Source organism: Leptinotarsa decemlineata, unplaced genomic scaffold (assembly GCF_025532065.1).
Source record: "Leptinotarsa decemlineata unplaced genomic scaffold, Ldec_3_MD MMD2_tig00026282_RagTag_RagTag, whole genome shotgun sequence".
Lineage (NCBI taxonomy): Eukaryota > Metazoa > Arthropoda > Insecta > Coleoptera > Chrysomelidae > Leptinotarsa > Leptinotarsa decemlineata.
Window position 1 is genome coordinate 16273273 of NW_027412668.1, and position 24296 is coordinate 16297568.

The 24296-nt window shown below is 35.1% G+C and overlaps 1 protein-coding gene across 4 annotated transcripts in view; it reads left to right on the forward strand.

Annotated features, from left to right (window-relative positions):
- The window catches only part of LOC111504603 (voltage-dependent T-type calcium channel subunit alpha-1G), a 639024-nt gene that overhangs the window by 518177 nt on the left and 96551 nt on the right, over nucleotides 1-24296 (forward strand). The gene's annotated exons all lie outside the window — the stretch shown is intronic.

Sequence of the window (24296 nt, forward strand, 5' to 3'; positions counted from 1 at the left end):
TTTCATTCAACAGTATGATCCACAGACTGATAAATGTTTCCTTGTCAGAGGCGAATTTCGATAAAAAACTGAATATAATGAAGAAATAGCCGCCAACAATGACTGCGATAGCAGTCTAATACATTATTTATTATCAAAAAAGTTATACAGCCAAGCTTTGAAGGAGGTTTATCCAATTCGAAGATATGAGGATAAAAGTTATAGAACCTTAACCTACTTAGGCAAACCCACTTCAAATAGTCTAGTTTTTCTGCACAAGAAAGGTGTAAATATTGCTTTCAACACCAACAACAACTTAGGCATGCATATAATGAATAACAAAAATGAAAGTTCAGTTTCAGAAAAATCGGAAGTGTATAAATTATCATGTGAGTCATACCCGATGTTTTATATAGATCAAACTGGAAGAACGTTCAAAGCCCGCATAAAGGAACACAGATATAGGTTCCAGAATGGAAAAATGAACTCCACATATGCCACTCATTTAATTACAGAGGGACATGAGTTCAACCATGAATTCTAGCCCCTCCATTTCCAGAAGAAAGGTTTCAAACTTAACCTGTTGGATAATATCAACAATATCTTATGAACGATCAGACTGAACTGAAAATTCGTCATCATTAAATCTGTTTATTTCCAGGTGAGAAAAGTTAAGGATATTTACGGTACTTTCGAAAAAAAATATTTTTTCATATATAGTTACCTTTTCAGCTAGATTCATTCATGAAAATAGGCATACAAGTAGGTAATATGTTACAGCATAAAATAGTTGAAATTTGGAAGTAACTTTTAGTTTAAGCTTGATAAAGCTATTGTAAAGCGAAACGTTATAGTGAAAATCATACAATTAACTGTATTATTCAGTTTTAATACGGATTTTCATCAAGTATAGGCCAGTACTATTGAATTAATGAAGTCTATGCTGTGAAAATTTGTAATTATTCAGTGTATTCAGAACAACAGGCAAGAAAAAATTTATTTTTTAATTTACCTACTAAGTGAGATTACTACCAATCCAATTAAGTAACCGAAATAAACCCCATTACCGAACACCAATTGTTTCCAAAAATAACACTTTCGTTCACATTCAAATCCCTAAAACAATCCGAATTCACTTCTCCCGCCTACCTATCCAAGCCATCCACAGGTGTGAAGTCTTCCCATCGAGAGTTATCCAAACATCTGACCTGTCTCCGCTTCCTGCGACCATAATGAATGTTGGTCACGTACGTGTTGAACAAGGAACTTGTCAGCAGTGCATGTAGCACTGCCTACTTGGTGGAATACAGGTCGTTTGTGAGATGACATTACAGCTAAGGGATTTTGATAAATGAACGCTATTCATCTCGGTGTGAATCGGAAAGTTTCAAAAGACAGAGATATTTTGTTCTCATGTGGCTGGTTGTAAGATACATACTTATACTGAATTGTGGAGGCATTTGTTAGGTGAATTACGATTGAACCGTAGGGGAGGTATACGTGCGAAATACCATACAGCGTGTCGAATTCAAAATGACAATTGTTTTCTTTTGCGGGATTGAAAGAATATACTGAACTCTTTCCATCCAACAAACAAAGTAACCCAGATAGTGATAGATGCATGATCGGCACGTAAATTTGTATCTATTGGATGGAATAAACAAACATTCTTACGCTGGCAGATCAGATTCAACTGCAATCGGCTGTCGGAATTCATTCAGGTACAGCAAGCGCTAAACGTGATGGCGAGCTCGCCCTCATGCGCACAAACTCATTTTCAATGCAACCTCCTGATCTGAGCTTCATAAAGCATCAAAAGTTGCTGAGATGTGTACGGTTTTCTGGTTCGGAACAGTGTTCCAATCTTTTGAGAAGCGGTTTTCGCAATTCCAGCGACATGATTGTGCCAAGACATATTGGTGTCCATTTTAACCCCCAACAAACTTATCGAAGCAGAAAGCGGAATTGTCTGACCTGACATTATTATATCCGGTTCGGAAACATTCATCTTCTTAGAGAAAACCGATGCCTAGGTTTTTGTGGCATTGAATTGAACCTGGTTACTTTCATCCCAATTCGAAATCATCTCTAGATCCTCATTAAGATATGCAACCTCCTGCTGCCGGTGAGGAGATGCCTCAGTAGCCTGTCCTGGAATACAAATGAAATGCTGTCGTCACCAAAGCAATATACTGGATTCTTGGTGTTTTCCAATAAGTCGTTGGTATTCAATAAAAGAAGGTCGAAGACAATATGGATCCCTTGGGAACATCAGCGTTGATGTTGAAAGTATTCGAAAGACATCCATCGACGGCCACTTACCGGGAACGTTCTTTCAGGAAGCTGGAGAGCCGTACACAAAAATGATCCGACAAGCCATAGCATCGAAGTTTGGCCAGCAAACCCTCATGCCACACACGGTCAAAGGCCTTAGAAATACAAGCGCAAATAAAACATATCTCGCTACAGGTAACATCAAATAAATCTAAAGAAATGAACTTTAAATGTTCAAGCCCGTCTCGGATATTCCTACACAGTAGGTTGAATGGACTGACGCTTATCAGATATAATTCAACGCCGTTCATGGTATTACCCAGTGGAGTAGTTGTTTTATAATAGGCGTCAGTCCATTCAACCTACTGTGTAGGTATTTTCGAGACGGGCTTGGACATTTAAAGTTCATTTCTTTAGATTTGTTTACTGTTTGTTTTCAAGCAGAGCCCACTGACTAATAAGTAAGTTTTTCTTCCTTATTCAGAGGAATCGGGCAAATTTCGGATATCCAGTTGGTTAGTACCTCGTCCACTAGATGGAGTGCCATTTTTGTTATTCGCTCCAACTTAAGACGAGGAAAGAATTTCGATTTTCAATTATGGAGTATCATTGACTTTAGGTCGATGATGGCCACTATCTTGCACTGATGAGTAGCCAAGGAGCCCGAAACCGGTCTGCCAGTGTGCCAGTTTCAAAATTGAAGGTCGACTCTTTCAGTTGTATTGACAACGGCATATGCAGGAAATTTTCTGTGAAAATTTCTGCACTGACGCCTGTTGGATATAATCCATCGCCATTCGTGGTATTAGCCAGTGGAGTAGTAGTTTTCTGATAGGCGTCAGTCCATTTAACCTACTGTGTAGGTATATCCGAGACGGGCTTGAACATTTAAAGTTCATTTCTTTAGATTTGTTTACTGCCTGTCTTCAAGCATAGCCCACTGACTAATAAGAAAACATTAAATGAATTTAAAAAATGACTACTTCAACACAAATCTTTATTTTGTATTAGGTATTTACATATGAACCATTGAAAGGGTGGTTAAAGAATGGGAGCAATTAATTTCTGCAAATAACTGAGAAGTGAAATTTTCCAGCCCAAGAAAATAGCGGCCTAGAAGAACACTAGTAACTGATATTCCCGAGTATGAGTATTCCAATATAAGACAGATTATTTACCACATTCATAAGACGGAAGGGTGTCGTATTACGGTAAAAAAGTTCTAACACAAAATTATTGACGTTTTGGGAATTGTGGCTTCCGAAACATCTCTTCGTACAATTGAATTTTAAAGAAAATAGATTTCAAATGGACTGAAAATGATAGAAAAATTTTCATAGAGAAAATGAACATTAGAGCATTAAGAATCAGCCAACAGTGACCAATTGCGTTTCTTGATGAAAATACTTTCATAATGGACATCTTCCAAGAACTCGACGGATGAATCAACCAAAAGACTCAGTATTGTCCATGCAGAAGGTGACATGGGCTCTATACCTAATTGTCGACGTATATTTAAACCAGGCACAACCCATCAGGGGATTATCCATTCAGAAATGAATTTTGAAAATTATGGTAAATGGTTACAAGAAAAGTTAATCTCAAATTTACCTGTGAATTTGATAGTCCTGACCGAAATTGATCCATACCATGATAATCAAATTAATCCAGCCCTCAACACAAATTCTAGGAAGGCTGACATGGTGAAGTGGCTGCACGAAAACAGCATTATGTTCACCCCTAACATGCTTAAACAGGAATTATACGAGTGGATCAAGGTAAACAAAAAGCATCATATTAGATACAAATTTGATGAGGTTCTGCTTGAACAGACATAATGTTTTACCCTACCCTACCATCTGGATTTGAATCCCATTGAACTCATTTGGGCTACTGTCAAAAAAACATGTCCCCAAAGAATGTTACTTTCAAGTTGGAAGATGTGAGGCGGAGCACGAATTCCCTCATGTAGTAGATATAGAGCGGAAAGATTGGAAAAATAAAATACTCCTCGAGGTTTAACAGGGGTTATTCCAGTGATTATAAGTTCAAATGAAGATAGTAGCTCAAGCAGCAGTAAAGATGAATAAAATTTGTATTCATATAGTGACTGATTGAAGTTTATTTTTGGATGAGTGTAGCATTATATAACAGTTTAATGTTCTACTACTAGTGTACCACTACATATAATACTAAATAAAATATGGAAAGGAATTACAAAGAAGTCATGTTACATTTGCCACCCTAATTAAAAATAATTATAGGTGCGAAACTTTCCGGCACGGGGCTTATTGTAATCCAGTAGTAAATTAGTTGGGAGAGTCTATACCTGCGCGATTGCTCGCCATCAGCCGTGGCGTGTATTCTTTATTGCTATAGGGTAGGAGTGGTGAGTTACGATTCAACGTCTGTGGTGTGTACATATATGATATTTCGAAGTTTAAAATTTTTAAAATGTCAACTCCACATACGGCTGAAGAAACTGCTAATGTGTGTCCCTACTATCCACCTGAAAAATTATCCTATACCCATCCCATATTATTGGGAAACTTAAATAAAATTTTGGTTGTTCTTTAGTGCGACTCTGTACAATCAGCCTTGTTTGATAGATCACTTACACTATGCATGATAATGTTTTGGATCACTTCGTTGCTTAGATGGACAGAGTATAGAGGATCATCGTATGGTTCAGTGAAATTCAGTTTGGAAGACGTGGAGGCCATACTCTCTGAAATACTGGAAAAATCTCAATTAGTAAAGCTAGATCAATATGCAACAAGATTTTTTGTAATTTTTGAATTGAAAATGAATTCCAAATTAAAATTGGAAACACTCAATTTTCTCAACGTACTCACACAGTTAGATTCAACAAATGCAAATTTCCTCACGAAGCAATTTCTCTCGTTCTTTCAACACCTCGCTGAAATCAATTGAATTATACCTCACAGAAAGTGCAGGAAAGATCTAAGCAAAATATCAGTTTTGTCTTGAAGTTGACTGATCTATTTTAACTGTAATGAAGAAGTTATAGTTCAGTTAGAATGAAATTGAATGGAACTTGTAGTACCAAACGAACCATCCGCTACTGCGGCATCGATTGACTGACAACTCCGTGTTCATTCATATTTATAATTTTACAGGCTGGTGGGGGTGATGGTGGGGGTGGTGATACATGACAGGTATGTTGGCTATGATCTATCGATTGGAGTTGTATTCTTTCCCATCTAAGGCCTTCTCAAGAACTGGATACTATGTTTGTTGTTGACCCGTGTAGCTTTTCTATTGAAGTTGTTGGGATGCTTAGAAGTTTTAATGGCCCCCTATAAAATCATGTGTTGTATTGTGTTGAATTAGACATGAAAGCGGTCCTAGCAGAAATTAACCATGAAATAAATGAGGAAGGCTGAGTTAGTGGTTGTTGAGACAGAGATATAACCTTCATATCTGCAGTCAACGCATATACCATCGAATATGTCTGCCGCAGCAGTAGACGAAACGTTTGGTAGGTACGACTAGCTCTATTTGACCACGGCATACCAGGCTGGATTTTGTTATTTCATTTGATATAATGACAATTAAAAAATTATGTCTTCTCAGTTCAATATTGATTCTAATTGAATTCATTCGAGCTACAGAAAGTGTATTTATCGGAGATAATTGTGGAGAGATTATTGTTTAAAATATTCCAAAATGCATATAACATTGAACTAGTCATTATCCAAACGATCCAATTACTGCTTATGAAGGGTTGTAATCGAATGTTTTCCGGAACACTGGGTCCAATTAAAATGATTTTCATAAATGTAATTTCATATCGACATTCACTACTGGAAAAGTGGCAAGGAATTTTATCTGAACAAAAATATCTCAACAGAAAAAACTGAATCTACATTTATTCATTTATATCCACTGCTTTATATGTATATTTTGAAGATACAGTGGAGCAGAAAACAAACAGTAACATAAACAAGCGTCCAGTGAAAACCACCCTTATCTGTATGCACCAATAAAACATTCACATACTTTCACGTGGGCAGTAAAGTAGCCGGATAAAATTTATATCTTTCAGAAAATTATACCAAAAGTCAAAAAGGAAGTAACAGCATATACACTATTAGTCACCCAACCGTATAATATAATCATAAAGGAACATAAAATACGTAGCACTTCCTCCAAACGACCATCACCAGTTTGGAATCCCCTTTCACCCTTCCTTCTCGATCCTATTAGCCTTGGGGTGCAATTTCCTTCAGTGAAAACACTTCCATTATGGAATATACATCACCGGGCGTGGAAAGCATACTAACTCAAACATCTTTTGTTATGCTAATGTTTACAAACAAAATCAGTGACAAGATAAGGGTCGCTTGGGTATACAAATAAAATACCTAATAGAAGAGATGAAAGTCACAATTAGAAACATAGTTGATGTAATGACATTTTTGGAAAGTCTAGAAACCTATGTACGAAATGATTTTAGTCGTTCATTCATTTTATTCGGACTACTTGAGATTTGGGACAGATATAAATATTCCACCTCATTATGTTTGGTAACATCACCTTGGAATTATAATTATAATTTTTCAAAATTAGTAACAAATTCCAAATTTCAAATGTCAACTCAATTTGTGCGTGAAAAAGGTTGCGATAAACCACCGTTTTTCAACGTGTGGGTCTCGACCCCCTGGGGGGTCGCTATGCTTCTGTAGAGGGGTCTCGCAAGGATAAAAAACTACCTCAGTAAAAATTAATTAAGTTTATAAAGATAGATTTATCAAGAAAATTAATACAAACAAATAACAAAAAATTAAAGCCTTCGTCTACTTGTCACTCCTAGAGCGAAGGTTGCCCTTGTTTTTGGCTAATCAATTTTTCCCATCGTGATTCCGTGCTTGTTACATTGAGAATTAAGTCATTTTCTAAATTTAAGCGAATTCTTTGCTTGCTTTTTATTTGGGCCATCGATGAAAATGTCAACTCGCACAAATACGAGGTGGCAAATGGAATCAAACAGGTCAAGGCCTCAGTTGTTAATTCCGGGTATTCTGTTTTTCTTTTCAACCAAAAGCTATCAAAATTGACAGATTTGAATTCTAAGTGTAGCATCCCATCGGCAGATAACTCCAGCAGATTTTCTTTGAGCTTGGTTGTTAAATTCGCTTCATTTATAGTTGCAGTTAAAAATGGATTCAAGAACCACCTTCGCTCAGTGTTTTCCGATATCTCTTGCACAGAAAAGAAATGACATGATTCTTCTTTCAAATTATCTATCACCGTTTTCATACCATTCCTTGATGTTTATCTCACATCCGACTTCTTCAATATAAGACTGTGTCGACGAAAATGAATCGAAGTTATTTTGATTTATAGAGAATGACCACAAGTCAATTTCCTTTGTGAGGCCATGTATTTTGTCTCCTGCAGTGAAGACATTTTCATCTCGCCCTTGAAGACTTTTATTCAAGATATTCAAATGGTCAAATACTTCAGGAAGAAAAATCTGTTTAATGAATCTGTTCAAAATCTGTTTTTCCATTAATCAGAAAAGCTAATTTCAAAAGAAAATCCGGGTCACAAATATATTCAGAGTAGTCCGACTTTGTCTAGTGTAAATATATTAAAAGTTCAGCTTGGAGTTCCATAACTCCAATACTTTGCCACTCGACAACCATGTAACCTCTGTATGGTGAAGTAAATTTTGGTGGAGTGCCCCTATGTCTTCGCAAATAATCCGAAACAATCGTATCTGCAACGCTTTTCCTTTGATTGAATTTACAATTTTCATAATAATATTTAGAACTTGACTGTATTCCTGTGGCAAGGTTTTGGCCACAAGAGCTTGGCGATGAAGAAAGCAAAGCATCCAAGAAGCGTTTGGCATTTGTTCTTTCAATCTAGCAATAAATCCACTTTTTGCACCAGTCATAGCTTTTGCTCCATCACTACAAATAGCAATATTTTTCTTCCCAATAGATATTCCTGTCTTGCATAGCTTCAAGGAACATGTTATGCAAGCACTGACCTGTCGTGTTTGAGGGAAGTGCTCTGCAAAATAGTATTTCTTCCATTAATTTTTCATTGGATTCAAAACGCACAAAAGCGACAAACTGCGCACAACCCGCAATATATCCGTAGATTAGATTCATCAAATTGCAAGGACACAAAAGTACTTTCTTTTATTTTTTCTATGACTTGGTCTCGAACGTCCGTCGCCATATCGCTTATCCTGAGTTATACCATTCGGTATTGTCTGAGAGAGGTATACTTTTGAGCTTTTCTACTTCTTGTTTGCCAAACATAATTTCTGCTATATCTAAAGCCGCCGGTAAATTCAAACTTTCGGCAATTTTGTGGGGTTTTCCTGTTTTAGCCACACGAAAAGCTACTCGATAACTAGCAAGCAACGCTTTTTCATTGAGGTTGGACATTTGTACTATAGCAGTTTTTTTATGTTGAAGGGCTTTTAATTTTCTCTCAAAAAATTCTACGGGTTTATCTTTTTCATTTGGATGTTTTGTGTTGAGGTGGCTTGCTAACTTCAATGGCTTCATGCTTTCTCTTGATAAAGTTTTAAAGCAAATAATGCACTGCGGTTTATTCTCAATCACAGTAAAATCGAATTTCAAATAATTGTCATCATGAAGACGATTTTTTTTTGATCCACCACTCCCGCTAGAAGTTGGCGGTTCTGTTGGTCTTTTCTGGAATGTATCCCTTTTCAATTATCACAAATCACTTCAACTAAATACGTGAATAACGGAAAACAATGATTTGCGTTCGCTAAACAACTGAACAGCTGACAAACACGCGTGTCTTTTCCTTCATACCTTCAATGTTGTATGAACTGAATATTTGTAACAAAATAATAACATACATGAAAAAAGGGTCGGGGATCGCATGATATTTTTCTTACTAAATTGAAAAATACTGCATAAACAAATATCAACTCGCGGAGAATCGCGGGCCTTTTTCATTTTATTCTACTTCCAACAGAAAAAAACGAACAAATCCAATTATTACCATCTTATCTCAGGGGTTCAACAAGGCGATACTTTAGGTCTTGTTCTTTTCTGCCCCTTTTCAGATGCTCACAAATCGTTTCACAACAATTTCTCCATAAATCAAAATTGTCCCCAAAACACACTGTTAGTTATTGGGAGCTCCTCTCTCTGCAGAGACTGTATAACGTTGCCTCGCATAAAAAACAGAGTCTCTAATTCTATTGTCATCTCGTCTCAATAGTCTTCCTTCCCATATAGCATATTTTCTATTAAAATACTATTTGGCAATTCCCAAATTATTGTATACCTTGTGATGCAGTCCAACTTGGATATGTCAAATCTTTACTAAAAATTACCAATAATAAATTCGAAGATATCACTTGGAGTCAAGCTTCTCTTCCAGTTAACTCTGGTAGTTTAAGTATTCGATTAGCCTCATCCCTCTCACTGCCAGCATTTCTTTTCTCTTATAACAGTTCTCGTCACTTGATGAACGCCATTCTTTCCAAATATTTGTCTGAAATTTCTGATGTGTATTACTTGGATGGTGAAAATAAATGGTTATCTCAAACGAAAAATGCCCTACCCGAAAATAAAAAGTGTTCAAAAGCCTAGGATTATCCAATGATCAATTTGGTTCATAATCAACTTCTTGAGTCAGCTGAAGATTCCGATATTCAAATGGCTAGACTCAAAGCTGTTATGTCGAAAGAATCTGGTGCCTGGCTGAATGCTCTTCCCGTGGCTTCTTTGGGTACCCTCTTAGATGATGCATCTTTTAGAATTTCGATAGGTCTTCGGTTAGGTTCTACAATTTGTGTTAATCATAAATGCAGATGTGGATCCACTGTAGAAGAAAATGGTTACCATGGCCTAAGTTGTAAATTTAGTTCTGGCAGATTTTCAAAACATAATTTCAATAATGATCTTATAAAAAGAGCTCTATCCTCCGCAGAGGTTCCTTCAGTTTTTGAACCCCTTGGTGTTAGTCGAGATGATGGAAAGCGTCCAGAAGCAGAGGAAAATAAACAAGTTCTGGAATTACCATTCTCTCACAAATTAGAAAAAACTACCATGAATCTATCTGATTCAGTTTCAAGCAATTTAACTTCAAATTCCTCATTCCATTGGTCCAATGATGGGGAAAATCATCGCATCCGTGATTACTGGAAAGAACACAGCAGAGGCGAACGTATTATCAACAGCTAAAACACAATTAGATCAGTGATACATTCCTCTGTCGAAACCCTTGGGCTTAATGGGATGAAAAATATTGACAACACCTGTTTCATGAACAGCATAATCCAATGTTTATCAAATACAAGATGGTTACTGGAATATTTGAAAAAGGATGGGTACATGAAATATATCAATACTAATATTTCTAGTATGGAGGGTGCTTTAATCATTCTCTTTTCTTCACCACTAATTTGAGTGTGATTTATGTATTACTCTAAACAAAATGCTAATCAAGTCAACCGTCGTGAATCGAGGTACATGCATTTAAAAAGTGAACTAGTTTTTATACCAATATATGAATTCCCGATACAGGGTGATGAAAACAGATATATAATAGGTTTTATCAATTGCATCGTTGGGTATCTCTTCTTACAGACAACTTCCTTCTGAATATTTTATTTCTATCACTTCTTCTCTATTAAAGAGCTATTTTTCATGTATTCACAATATATTCTTCAAATGTCTCTACAATATGTCTACTACTCGGCTGAAAAAGCTATTATATTAATAGTGAAACTCGTGTTACGATTTTGTAAACTGTATATGTGACGACACAAAGACATAGGCTTTCACAGCTGAAGTCACTATCAGAGAAAAAATTCAATCTAGTAAGACTTGGTCGAAATGAACCAAATGTTTCGTCTTATACGGCGACAGATATCTTCAGTTGCGTATGCGTTGACTGCAAGGACGAATGTGGTATCTCAAAAGTCGTAGGAACGACCAACTTTATGACTGACTGATGTGACGATCTTACAATCTTACAATGGAGCATTATTCATTAAGTTTATGATGCATAATGGATCAGGTATCACACAATTTCATGAAAAATATTTTCAATATGTTTTCTTCATTGCCATTCCATAATATCAAGGAAGAATTTCTGTAAAAGAAAATGTATTTTCTATTTTCCATAATACCAACGGAGTAGCAATATCTAGCAATTTACATTGTGAATGACAATTCGTAATACTGGGGATAAACATAACTGTAATCGGCAGCTGCTTCTCATCTGGTTATCTCAACATTGTCTTTCAATTGAAATTCATGAATATTCTAACTGCAAACAATGCAGTGTTTGTTTAATCGAAGACAATATCTACCGAATCAGAGTGTTGAACCCGATTTACCATGTTGCGCTCAAGCAGTGATGAAGGTATGGACTATAAATTCTCAGGCGTGTTATAGAAAATCAACAATCAAGAAAAAAATTGTGAAAGAGAAGCAAAGTATGTTTGATTGAATGTTTCAAGTATTCTGAGGCACAAAGCACTTTCGTCTTTGAGTAGTCATTTTCAAGTAACGGAGTTTATACAAAAGGGCATCCAACGATGACAGTTCTTTCGCACACCAGAACTGTAACTCTGTTTCCGACTAGCGTTTCACTAATCAAGTTTGTGAAGCGCACCGTGAGCATAGTGTTACGTGTCTGTTTTACCTCCTATTCCTTTTTCGAAAAGTCTAAATATTCATGAGTTGTTTTCGTTACAACTCTATAAAAATAAACGATAGCAGATTGAGTTTTGTCAGTTAATATCGTTCTCTACCGTCCTGATTTATTGTCATCTGTTTTCTTGTTCATGTATACATGATGTTTCAAATTCGATTATCACCATTGGGATCTCGGAAACTATGAGAAATTCGAAGATGGTTTAATCGCGGCAAAGTTGCGCATTTACCTGACTAACAATATACCGTTGAGAAAATTCTGAAATTCCGAGTATATCCGGAGATATCCGAAAAAAACGAAATTTCGGAGAATGATTTTTATTTTTTCTGGCTTTATTTTTAGAAGGATTCGAAAATAAATTGCATTTTTGCATTGCTACTTTTTTCCTGCTACATAATGGTGTTTTCAGATTTGCTATCCGACATTTCGTATTCCAGCTACCATCATCAACTTTATTTTTTCTTATGGGCGCTATATTGGATTCTTCCTGTTTTGAATAGAACCAGATTTTACCTTTCTAATGATGTATCATAATTTATCATTCTTTTTCGAAAAATTGGAGATATTGAAAAAAATTAATTTTCATCATAATAGGATTTACTTTGATGTTTCTAAATTTGACTTTCACTTTGTTACACTCAATGATATTTTGTTATTGAATATTGAATTTTTGGCGAAAAATGGCTTTCACGAATGAAGAAAAAATATTATACGACAGAATCAACAATCAAAATTTGACAAATGTGGTGTGTATGAGGTAAATTAGACATTGCGTCCTCTTCAATAAAAATAGAACTTTGCACAAATAACAATAATTAACTAAAACGTGGTTGTCATCCTTCGGTATAGAATTTTAAACACATTTCCGATGTCCTAACACTGTTTCTATCGTATTTGTAATAAATTTGTATCCTATCTCTTTTTTCTTCATTCGTGAAAGCTATTTTTCGCCAAATATTCAATGACTTGTACAATAATAAAATGTCATAGAGTGTAACAAATTGCAAATCAAATTTAGAAACATCACAGTCAAAGCCTATTATGATAAGAATTTTTTTTTTCAATATCTTCAATTTTTCGAAAAAGAATGATAACTTATGATACATCATTGAAAAGGTTAAATCTGGTTCTATTCAAAACAGAAAGAATCCAATGTAGCATCTATAAGAAAAAATAAAGTTGATGATGGTGGCCGGAAGACGAAACGTCATATAGAAAATCTGAAAACACCATTATGTAGCAGAGAAAAGTGGCAATGAAGAAGCGCAATTTAATTTCGAATATTTCGAAAAATAAAGCCAGAAAAATTAAAAACCACTTTCCGAAATTTATTTTTTTTTCCGGATATCTCCGGATATACTCGGAATTTCAGAACTTTCTCAACGGCATATCGTTATTCAGGTAAATGCGCAACTTTGCCCCAATTCAACACCTTCGAATCTCTCATAGTTTCCGAGATCCCAATGGTGAAGATCGAATTTGAAACACCCTGTAGACGCGTTTGATCAAGTCGTTTTCTTCACTTTTAAAATCGAATTTAAAAATCCAATGGTCGACTTGTTTGTTAATTATTCACTTTCATTACTTATTATGTAAGTACGTCGTTCAGTATTATCTGAACGTGTTACATTTCAAAATTCAACATTCTGTATTCCAAAATCCAAAGACCTTGTTTTCAAGCTCTCCATAAATTTGATCGAACATTGAAATTAACTTCACATGCACGTATCAATAACGTTATTCCTCAATCGTTTATTTGCTATGAAACAATGTATTTGCCAAATAATAACAGCTGCTTAACGGAAAAACAGATTTTAACAGAATAAAGTAAGACCAACTGTATGTTTTCAATACCTCTCACAATAATTTGAATGAATTCAATCGTCAACATATGAAAGGCACCAAGTTCCTTCTCATTTCTTTGACGTTCCAGCCGATGTGATTTGCAGCAAACAAATCATTTTCAAACCGTCCTTTTCTGGAAACCGCTACTTTATCTGCATGGATTTGGAAATAATATAACGACATTTTCTACTCGGTTACGTCTCACAAAGGCCCTTTGTCGAAGCTATTGTACATTTACTGAGTAGGCCACAAACATTTATTCCACCTCTATTGTGAAACTCGTATCGTTGACATTACGTCGGCAGTCGTACCCGTCGTTATTAACCACATTTGTGGAAATCGAACTGAACGAATGCGAGTTCGAATGCAATTGCTTTCGAGTTTTGTATCGCTCTGTAAATGAAGCGAGTTCAGTAAGAAAATAACAATTTCAGAATACGCTTCGTGGTCTCACAAACAAACTTGGTTGACAACTTGATCAAGAAGTTTACCCATAAGTATACCTCTTATTTGGAGTCGCATAAGCTTAATATTTGTGGAGTGTATTCATAGAATTCCTACGTAAAGTAAATAGATATATCACTAATTCGAATTTCCACTACGTAGAAAGCCGGCTTTTGACTATGGGATATACTGTAATTTATATTCAGAAATATAAAATATATCTTGCGTTTGCTCTTCACACTGTGAGATATATCTTTTGGCCAGTTTCTGATCGTCTTGGGATCACGCCGTACATGTCGTTCATATAAAAACAAACTAAATCGTCTTTCATAAAAAATGGATATTGTTTTGTTAGAAAGTCTCGATAGTTCATCAGATGAAGATGATAGAGACCTCGATTTACTCGTGTTACTATTAAGTGAAACCAAGAAGCGTCGATACTGGATATTAAATCATATAAAGTTAAGAGAGAAATGTGACGAATTTAGACTTTTTAATTAATTGGACGAAGAAAAGTTTTTAAATTTTAATGGGATGACTAAAATCAAATTCACCAAACTTCCTACTATGATTGAGAATGACATTATGAAGCAAGACACACATTTACGTAAAAGCATTCCTTCCACAGAAAGACTAGCGATGACTTTGAGGTTAGTTTTAAAATAATACTATTTATTTGATTAATTATTATTATTTATTTAGTAAAAATAAGCAATATAGTCAATGCCTATTTTAATTGTTACAGATCTAGGTAGGTAGAATAATTACTTAAATAAGTCCTCACATCGTTGGTGATCTCATTTGTGTCTGATATAGTTGGAGGCGAGGGTGATGGTACATAAAACGAATGTTGTGGCGGAGGGCTATGCATCGACTGTGATTATTGAGTGCTGTTTGTCGACTGTGATGATCCATTTTGAGAGGTGAAAGTAGGAAGCGTAAAGTCTTACTCATTTCGTACATCGTATTAAAAAAAGACTTCATTGCATCTGTCTGTTCTCGTTGTGTCAGTATTTGTCTTCAAATTGAATCTCTTTCAGCGGTTCATTTATCTCTTGCTTTTTTTCCTCTTCTAAATACTTAATTACGCTATCCTTTGCTTTTCTTTTGCTTGTCATAGTTTCATCACCTCCCAAGTTTTTTCTACATTAATATCCATTTCTTCAGATATTTCTTCCCTTGTTTTATTTTGAGATTGCTATGAGTCTACTTGCTCTGATACAGATACAGGTGATTCCGATACAGGTACAGCATTTGTGGTCCTCTGTCTGTTTGCCATGTATGGACTCAAAAATTCCATAAGTTTATCATATTTTCAATTTTTATCGTTACCGGCTGTCTGTCCAGTAGTTGTTTTCTTCTTATTCAGTGACTGCCTGTGGCCTTTCCTTAATTTCTTCCATAAGTTTTTTGCCTCTTTTACTGAAATAAAATCAGATTTACAACATTAACAATTTTTGAATATATATGTATTTATTACAGGTACTCGGCATCAGGTGATTCGTTTGCATCAATAGCTTACAGTTACAGAATGGGTTTGTGTACAGTTTCGAGCATTATTGGAAATGTTTGTGATGCATTATGCAACAACCTTCACTCATTGGTATTGATCATTGCGTTAGTGCTATAGACGATAAGCACGTCGTGATAAAAGCTCCACCAAACTCTGGCTCAAATTTCTTTAATTATAAAAAAACATTTTCAATTGTTTTACTAGCGGTCGTTGATGCAAATAAAAAATTCATATACGATAGATTGCCTTTTATGATTCGGGATTTGGCAACCCTAGTGTTGCAATCTGGCAACTAACAGCTCTATCATAAAGTTGAACATTTTTGAACGCTATTTGTGTTGTTTACAGTAACTTTAAAGATTCATTTCGGCCCAAAAATGGAATTAAATTATGAACATTTTCGTGCGATTATTTTTTACAACTTTCGACGTGGATTAACTCAGCAACAATGCATGGATGAACTTAATTCAATTTTTGACGATGAAGCTTCATCAAGGACCAGTGTTTATCGATGGTATGGTGATTTCAATCGTGGTCGTAGTTCACTTCAAGACGAATTTCGTGAAGGTCGTCCAAAATCAGTTGTTGTTCCGAAAACCATTGATGCTGTGCGCGAACTGATATTGAAAGATCGTCATGTGACCTATCGTGAGATTGAGACAACCTTAGGCTTTAGAGGAACCACCATACATTCAATATTGCATATAAACATATGACTGCCAAAAAAATTTGTTCGCGTTGGATCCCACACAATTTCTCAATCGCTCAAAAAAGGCTCATGTCGATTGGTCGAAGGAAATGCTCCAAAAATAAGATCGCGGTGCTTTAAAACACGTCTATGACATCATGACAGGTGATGAATCGTGAATTTACGGGTATGAGCCCGAAAGTAAACAGCAGTCGACTGTATGGGTGCGTTTCAAGAAGAGCCAAATCCAAGAAAAGTTGTTCGCGCACGAAACACTTCCAAGCAAATGGTCGCCTGTTTTTTCGGAAAAACTGGACATGTCGCAACCGTACCACTAGAACAACGCAGAACAGTCAATTCTGAATGGTGCCCAACCATTTGCTTGCCAGTTGTCTTCCAAGATATCGTGAAACCGCCGAAGACAGGTCACTCTTCACCACGATAATGCGAGCTCTCACACATCGGCTCAAACAACTGCATTTTTGAGCACCCAAAACATCGATTTGATGAGTCATCCGCCGTATAGTACTGACTTAGCACCGAATGACTTTTTTTATTCTCGCATTTCAAAAACAAACTGAGAGGTCAGCGTTTTTCGACACCTGAAGAAGCGGTTGCTGCATTCAGAATGCATGTTTTGGAGATACCTCAATCAGAGTGGCAAAAGTGCTTCGACAATTGGTTCAAAAAGTATATAGATGCAGAAGTGTATAGATCTTCATGGGAAATATTTTGAAAAACGATAATGTGATTTTCGATGACTAATATTTGTTTTTGTTCTCTAATTCCGAAATATAAAAGGCAACCTCGTACATTGATGTCGCTGACGAAGCAACCCTCAATGAAAAATCTTATGCGTGGTTGAAAATGCTTTTGGAGAGTATACAGAAAACTATTCGAATGCCGTGTCGAGCTTGTCGATAAAATTGTTAATGCTACAGTTGTCCTGCATAACTACCTAAGCAAAAACAACATGAATATTTGAATTGAAGGGGTTATATTTTTAGGAGTGATTAATTTTTGGGAAAGAAAGTTTTTGGCTTTCTACTACTCCATCTTGATACAAAAAAAAGGGATGAGAGAATCTTCCAAAGAAAGGAAGGAAGTAATCAATTTGAAAATAAGTAAGTAACTCTACACATGGATGTGTAGATCATGCAAAGAAGTAACTTTCAGACACAAACTGAAAGAAAGTCCTCCTGAAACAGCTACTTTCATATAAACATTGAATTACACGAAAGAAAAAAATTATTTCGGAACAAATACTTCTATATGAACACAGAATTATACAGAAGATACTTTTCTCTTCTCATGAATATGTTTGAACAAGTGCAACCCAATTCCAATGATAGTCAGCTTCCACCGTTGACTCAGTCAGGTTTCAAAGTTTTTTAATTCGGGAAGAATTTTGCCGATTTTTTAACACTTAAGGAGGTGTATCTTGGCAAAGTACGAGAGTACAAAACAGATTACTATGTAATAATAATAATTAAAACAATAAAGAGAAATTTACTGTCCATTCTTTTATTACGTTTCTCCAAGCAGCATACTTTATTTCACCTAGTTTATATTCATCAGTGTTTGTCGCCCATAAATATGGATATTTTCTAACACTTTCCATGAAGTGTTTCATATTTGTCGGTAAGTATGCGACGAATGACTTACGCACAATATCACAAACAGGATCAACCTGCGGGGCGCAGGCGGCGCGAAAGGTGTGCGGGGGGACGGGAGGAGCAATATAAACTATAAAAATATCGCTCGGTCGGTCGAAAAAATATTTATACCTTGAGATGTAATATATATTAAATCGTAATGTAAACGGTTCCGTTTGAAAGTTCGGTGAGCGATATTTGTTTATAACTTGAAATATAATATAATTTATAGTATATCCCATAGTGAAAAGCCGGCTTGATACTTCTTGCTCCTAATAGTCGATACAAAAAAGTCTATTCGTCGGAAGAACTCAGCAACAATACCGATTTTGAAGCGGGACCAAAATCATTACAACTGTTTCAATAATGTGTATGATATCCATATAAAAAATTTCATTTGGCGTGGCTCTTTCGAAAAAAGTTATTAATTTTCTTAGAGATTTATTTGATGACCCTGACACCAACATTGAAAACTACTGGAGTTTTTTCCCAACACCAAACTGTTACTTTAACACCTCGACACGTGTTTCGATCACCAAGTGATCATCTTCAAGAGAAAAATCAAACTAAATATAGTTACAGTATTATCCTTATTTATACCATAGATACCTCTTCTAGGTACCTGCGTCTTAAGTGTCTTAAATTAATTTCACCATATTGCCTTATCTACTAGTCTTAAATTAATTTTATAATGTGTCCTTATGTAATAGTCAGGTAAATCTAATAAACAAAATATTATTTTAACAAGCTATAAAGTATACTATTAGGTATTAGTCACCATCGTTGTTCATAATATTATTATGTTTACTTATTTCTACACTCTCATAGGCATCTAGATGCCTGTTGTTAACTTGTCTAACTAATCTTAATGAACTAAAGTCTATGGAATGGTTTTGTTGCAAAATATGATGGGCGATGGCTGATTTTTCAGGTCTTCCATATTTTAAGTGTGCTAAGTGTTCCTTATATCTTATTTTTATAGATCTTTTTGTCTGTCCATAATATTTTGCATCGCAATCCTTACACTTAATTTCGTAAATTCCAGACTTTTCCGTATCATATGTATTATATGATTTTCACTATATTGAAAATCATACAACAAACTGTACCAATTACATTTTTTTTATTAAATTTACCTGACTGTCACAAGGACCCTTCGTAAAATTAATTTAAGACTAGTAGATAAGGCAACATTGTAAAATTAATTTAAGACACATAAGACGCAGGTACCTAGAACAGGTATCTATGGTATAAATAAGGATAACTTTGCAAGTATATTTATTTGATCTTCCTCTTGAAGATGATCACTTGGTGATCGAAACACGTGGCGAGGTATCAAATTGACGGTTTAGTGTTGGGAAAAAAACTCCAATACTAATATTCATTAATACAACAAAGGTTCCAAACAGTACCACCGTTGAAGTTAATTTTTTTGTATATAGTAATGATAATAAAGCTGGAGTGTATGAGAGAAATAATAATAATATTCATTGACAAACCATACGTGAATGCCATAGGATCACAAATCGTCGGTTGTTGAATTATACTATAATCGATTTTTTTTCAGAGAATACCGAGTCTGAATACAACTGAAGAGAAATTTATAGAAAACGTAAAAAAAAAATTAGCATTCTCTGCAAAAAACTGTCCTGGAATGATAATGATTAGAGTCAAGCAAAAAGTGAATATTTAATTTTACAGTCAGCTAAAGATAATAACTTCCACGATATAGCTGTTGTCTAAGAGGGCGTTGATGTGTTAGGTTAATGATATTGATGGCTTTGGCACTCGACGACGAAGAAATGTTTCTAACTAGCCAAAAATAATGCCTCACAATGAATTTGTCAGACAATTTGTTGACGAGATATCCTAACATCACAACAAAACATCTATTTTTCATTCATGCATTCACGGAATGTGATACTACTTCCACTTTTTTGATAAAAAAAATAATTCTACAAGAATTTTCAGTCAGACAAAAATTCAGAAATGCCTCGTTTTGATGAACAGCTCTTTTGGAAGACTAATTTTGAATACAACCATTCAAATTAACACAAACTGCAGCTGCTTTTGGAAAATACTTCTTTGGGGTGTTGTCTTCTTCGAATAAATAATCGCTTAAGCGATTTCTCCCAGTTTTACCCTTATTATCTTTATATAGTGTATTTCATCAGTTCGGACTTCCATTGTCTAATATAATATAAAATGATTTGAAATTCCTGAAAAAAATAAAAGATTAACCGAAAATAACAATTTTATTAAAACAAAAAACTGAAATTACAAGGAAATAACGTACAAGCTACAACCAGAAAATAAAAATTGAAATATTAATGAAAGCTAAAGATTAAAAAATATTATTAACAAAAATGAAAAATAAAAATTAAAAGATTCCAAACCAAGTTACGTCCAAATCAAGTGACAATAACAATTTTATCAAAACAAAAAACTGAAATTACAAGGAAATAACGTACAAGCTACAACCAGAGATTAAAAATTGAAATATTAATAAAAGCTGGAAATTAAAAAATATTATTAGCAAAAATGAAAAATAAATATAAAAATTAAAAGATTCCAAACCAAAGTAACGTCACTTTCGTAACCTACGTTGTAGGTTAACGGACTGACACCTATCATAGCACGAAGGTATGTCCACTTACTTCATGTACAGACCTATTGATGCCATTATGTGTGGAATATAACATCGTTCAAATGTCCGCCACGGCTTCTTCAGGTAGAGCGCATCCGAAACGTCCATTTTTTCATTACTCTGGCGCATAAATCAGGCTGAATTTGATCAATGGTATGGGTTATGTTTGCTTTGAGGACCGCTGTGGTTCGTGGCTTATTCGAATACATCTGCGACTTATGAGAACCTCACGAAAAAAGTCTTAATAGGGTCAAATCCCACGATATCCATGGCCAGTTGTCATCACCCCCACGTGAGATAACCATACCCTCATATCTCTCGTGCAGAATATCGAATGTGGCATGAGCTGTGTGGCATGTACTGCGCAATTCAGTTGAAACCACATGTCGTTGGTGTCCAGATCATCCGATTCAGGCTTAAAGAAGTTTATAATTATCTACCTATAGTGCTCACCGTTGACATTGATGACCTGGCCAACGTCGTTCTCAAAAAAATATGTATCGATGATGCTGCCATACCCAAATCCACACCAAACAGCGCATATTGGACGCTCTTGGATCTCATGTGGATTGGTATCGTCCCAAATTCGACAATTTTATTTGTTCACGTACCCATTCATCCAGAAATGGGCCTCATCGCTGGAGATGATTTCTGGATGACAATTAGGGTCAGGAACCGCTACTGCTTCACTGAAGTTTGAGAAGATTCTATCTAATAATAATAGTAATAACTGTTTCTTTTGACGGATAAGACAAAAAATACAATGTAAGGATTACAATATATACAATATCCACCGACGTACCTATCAAAAGGCAGAATTCAATTTCTGATCTTGTCATGAATGACTCAATCAGAAGTTGCTCTTCCATTCAACCTCGAAAAAAAAAAATATTGTACATGCACAACATACGTAAATCCAAGATGTATATCAGCGCCAAATGCACCAGAATCATTTCTGTTAGTACTAACAAAAATAAAAAAAAAAAATGAAAATCAAACTGTATGAAATTCTCCTTTACATCAAAATTATATTATTGACAGAGGAGTTGAGGCAATTTGTGTTCCCGTAAGTGAATTTTTGAGTTTATTTCTATAATCTAGTGCGGAAAGCGATTTTATTGAATTGAGAATTCGATTATAAAGCAAGGCCACATTATAAGAAAATGATTCACGAAGATTCTGTGGCGGGGTGTAGTTAGTTGATTTCTAAATCTCAGATTCAAATTATAGACGTCTGTTTTATATCTTATTTTGTCGTGAAGGTAACTGGGTATTTTTGTTGTTATAATCTTATGGTAGGTGATACAAGCATGAAATATGCGTCGAACTTCCATTTTTAGCTATCCCTGTCTCTCCAAATGATGAGACACATGTTGTCCCCTCCTAGTTCCTGTAATGAGTCTAATGCATGCATTTTGTAAGGTCTGTATTCTCTTTTAATCAGATAAACGTAATTCTGGGTCATATACTATATCTGCATAGTTGGCGTGAGAGAGAACTAGGGCATCGCATATTCTGTCAAAGGCAAATGATGATCGTCCAAAACGATATCGATATTTCTCTCACATCTTTTCCTCATTGCTGTTCGACCAAATAGCAGTACTATTGTTTTGGAGGGATTGATTGTCAGGATGGTTTTGTTGTTTTTATTGAGGTTGAAGAAAATATTATTAATATCCTGAAGACTCAATGGGATCTCAAGAAATTCACTGAGTTCTACTGAGGACTGAGATATGTTATCAGATTGAAGATCAAAGACAATTGTGTTGTTTCTTCTGAGTTCGTTATCGATTTGTATTATCTGGTGTTGAAGTTGCAGGTTTTTGTCTTCTAGTCTGGAAATCGTATCATTCGCTGTAGGTAATTCCTTTTTTATTTCTGCGAGCTGTTCCTAAGTTTGATCGCACTTGATATTGACAGTCATGAGAAGCCTGATATCTGGGTTTTGTTTTGGGGTGCGCTATGACCATATAAAATGTGCACACCGTCCGTGATAGATATCGATGTATTTGAATAGCAGAGTTTTTATACGGAAGAGTTTTTGTTGAAAAACCTCAAGTTACTCTGACAAAGTCAAACAATGATTGATATTATTCAATGATATAGTCAAAATCAACTCACCAGAATCCTCAGATGGATGAATCACTTGTGGCAACATTTTTCTGCCATAGAACGAAACGCCATAGAACAAAACTACAGTGAAACGGTGAGAAACGGGAGCTCAAAATAATATCACATATCTAGGTCTACAAATATATGACGTAGGTTTCATATATGCAGTCGATCCACAATAAAATCAGTTAAGTCCAGAACATACTGCTGTATCTGTTGAATCTGTCGGGCACTGACGAAGAGTAATACTCTGGAACAGAGCCATAGGTGATCACGTGATTGAATTCAACGATATCCTGCTGATGGACGAAGGAGATACATCTGCAGCAATTTCCTGTGTGAGGAAACTTGCACAAACGTCTGTCGTAGCATTAACCGGAACAATGTTTGTGTTTTCCAGCAGGCATTTGCCATTTTCTACTATATGGGTAATTATTTTCTCAATAAGAGTCAATACCAGTATGTTCATATTCTCGTTTATATTCTTAACAGATAGAAAGTTGAAAATAATGTGATTACAAATTATATTCAATGAACATAAAGGAAAATAATGGTATACAATCAAAGTCTCAGATTCTCATTTTGATGTACAGCTCTTTTGGAAAATATATTCGAATATTTACGGGTCAAAATAACACCACTGATATACGTTTTGTCCAAGATTCATAATCATATCTCTCTGAGAGATATCTCAAATAGATTGAAAAATATAATTTTCAGTATCATTATCTGGAACTCATATGCTTCAATCATATATTCCTTGAAATCTCTGCCAAATGAATGATTGAATCATTCTTTTGTTATCCCACTTCCAATTTACATCTGAAAAAATGAACTTTTCAATATTTCCTCTGTGAATGAATTCAAAATATGTTTTGGTTCATTTCGGTTATCAATATTAAGAAACATTCTTCATTAATTTTCAATGCCGTTGAAACTTTAAAAATCAACTTTACAATAATATGTTCCTGGAGAACAGTTTGAGAATATAAAAAACATATGATCAAGCAATTTCCTTTTTTTTTAAACGAGATTTGTTGCCAATTAGTTATTATCTTTATATATTTTCTGTTAAGAATATTATTTGTTCACTAAGGTCAATAAAAAATGATATGATTGAATATTTTCTCGAGATCCTTGGGAAAACCTATCAATTTCACACAAATGTCAATATATCGCCCAAAAGAATTCGAAGGTTTGCTCAAAGAAGTTTCACCCGACATGATAAGATATTCAAGAGTTTCCACCAGATTTAATAGATAGATTTATATGAATATATTCAGTAACAGTGAAAAGCTCAGGATTTTTCGTCAGAATATTCGTTGAAGAAAACTGCCAAATAGTTCAATTTTCGAATATTATCATCACTGTAAACATACTTATTTGGATCACATTTCGCCTATATTGTAGGTATTCCTGGATATTTTTTTGTCGGTGTCTTATGACTCA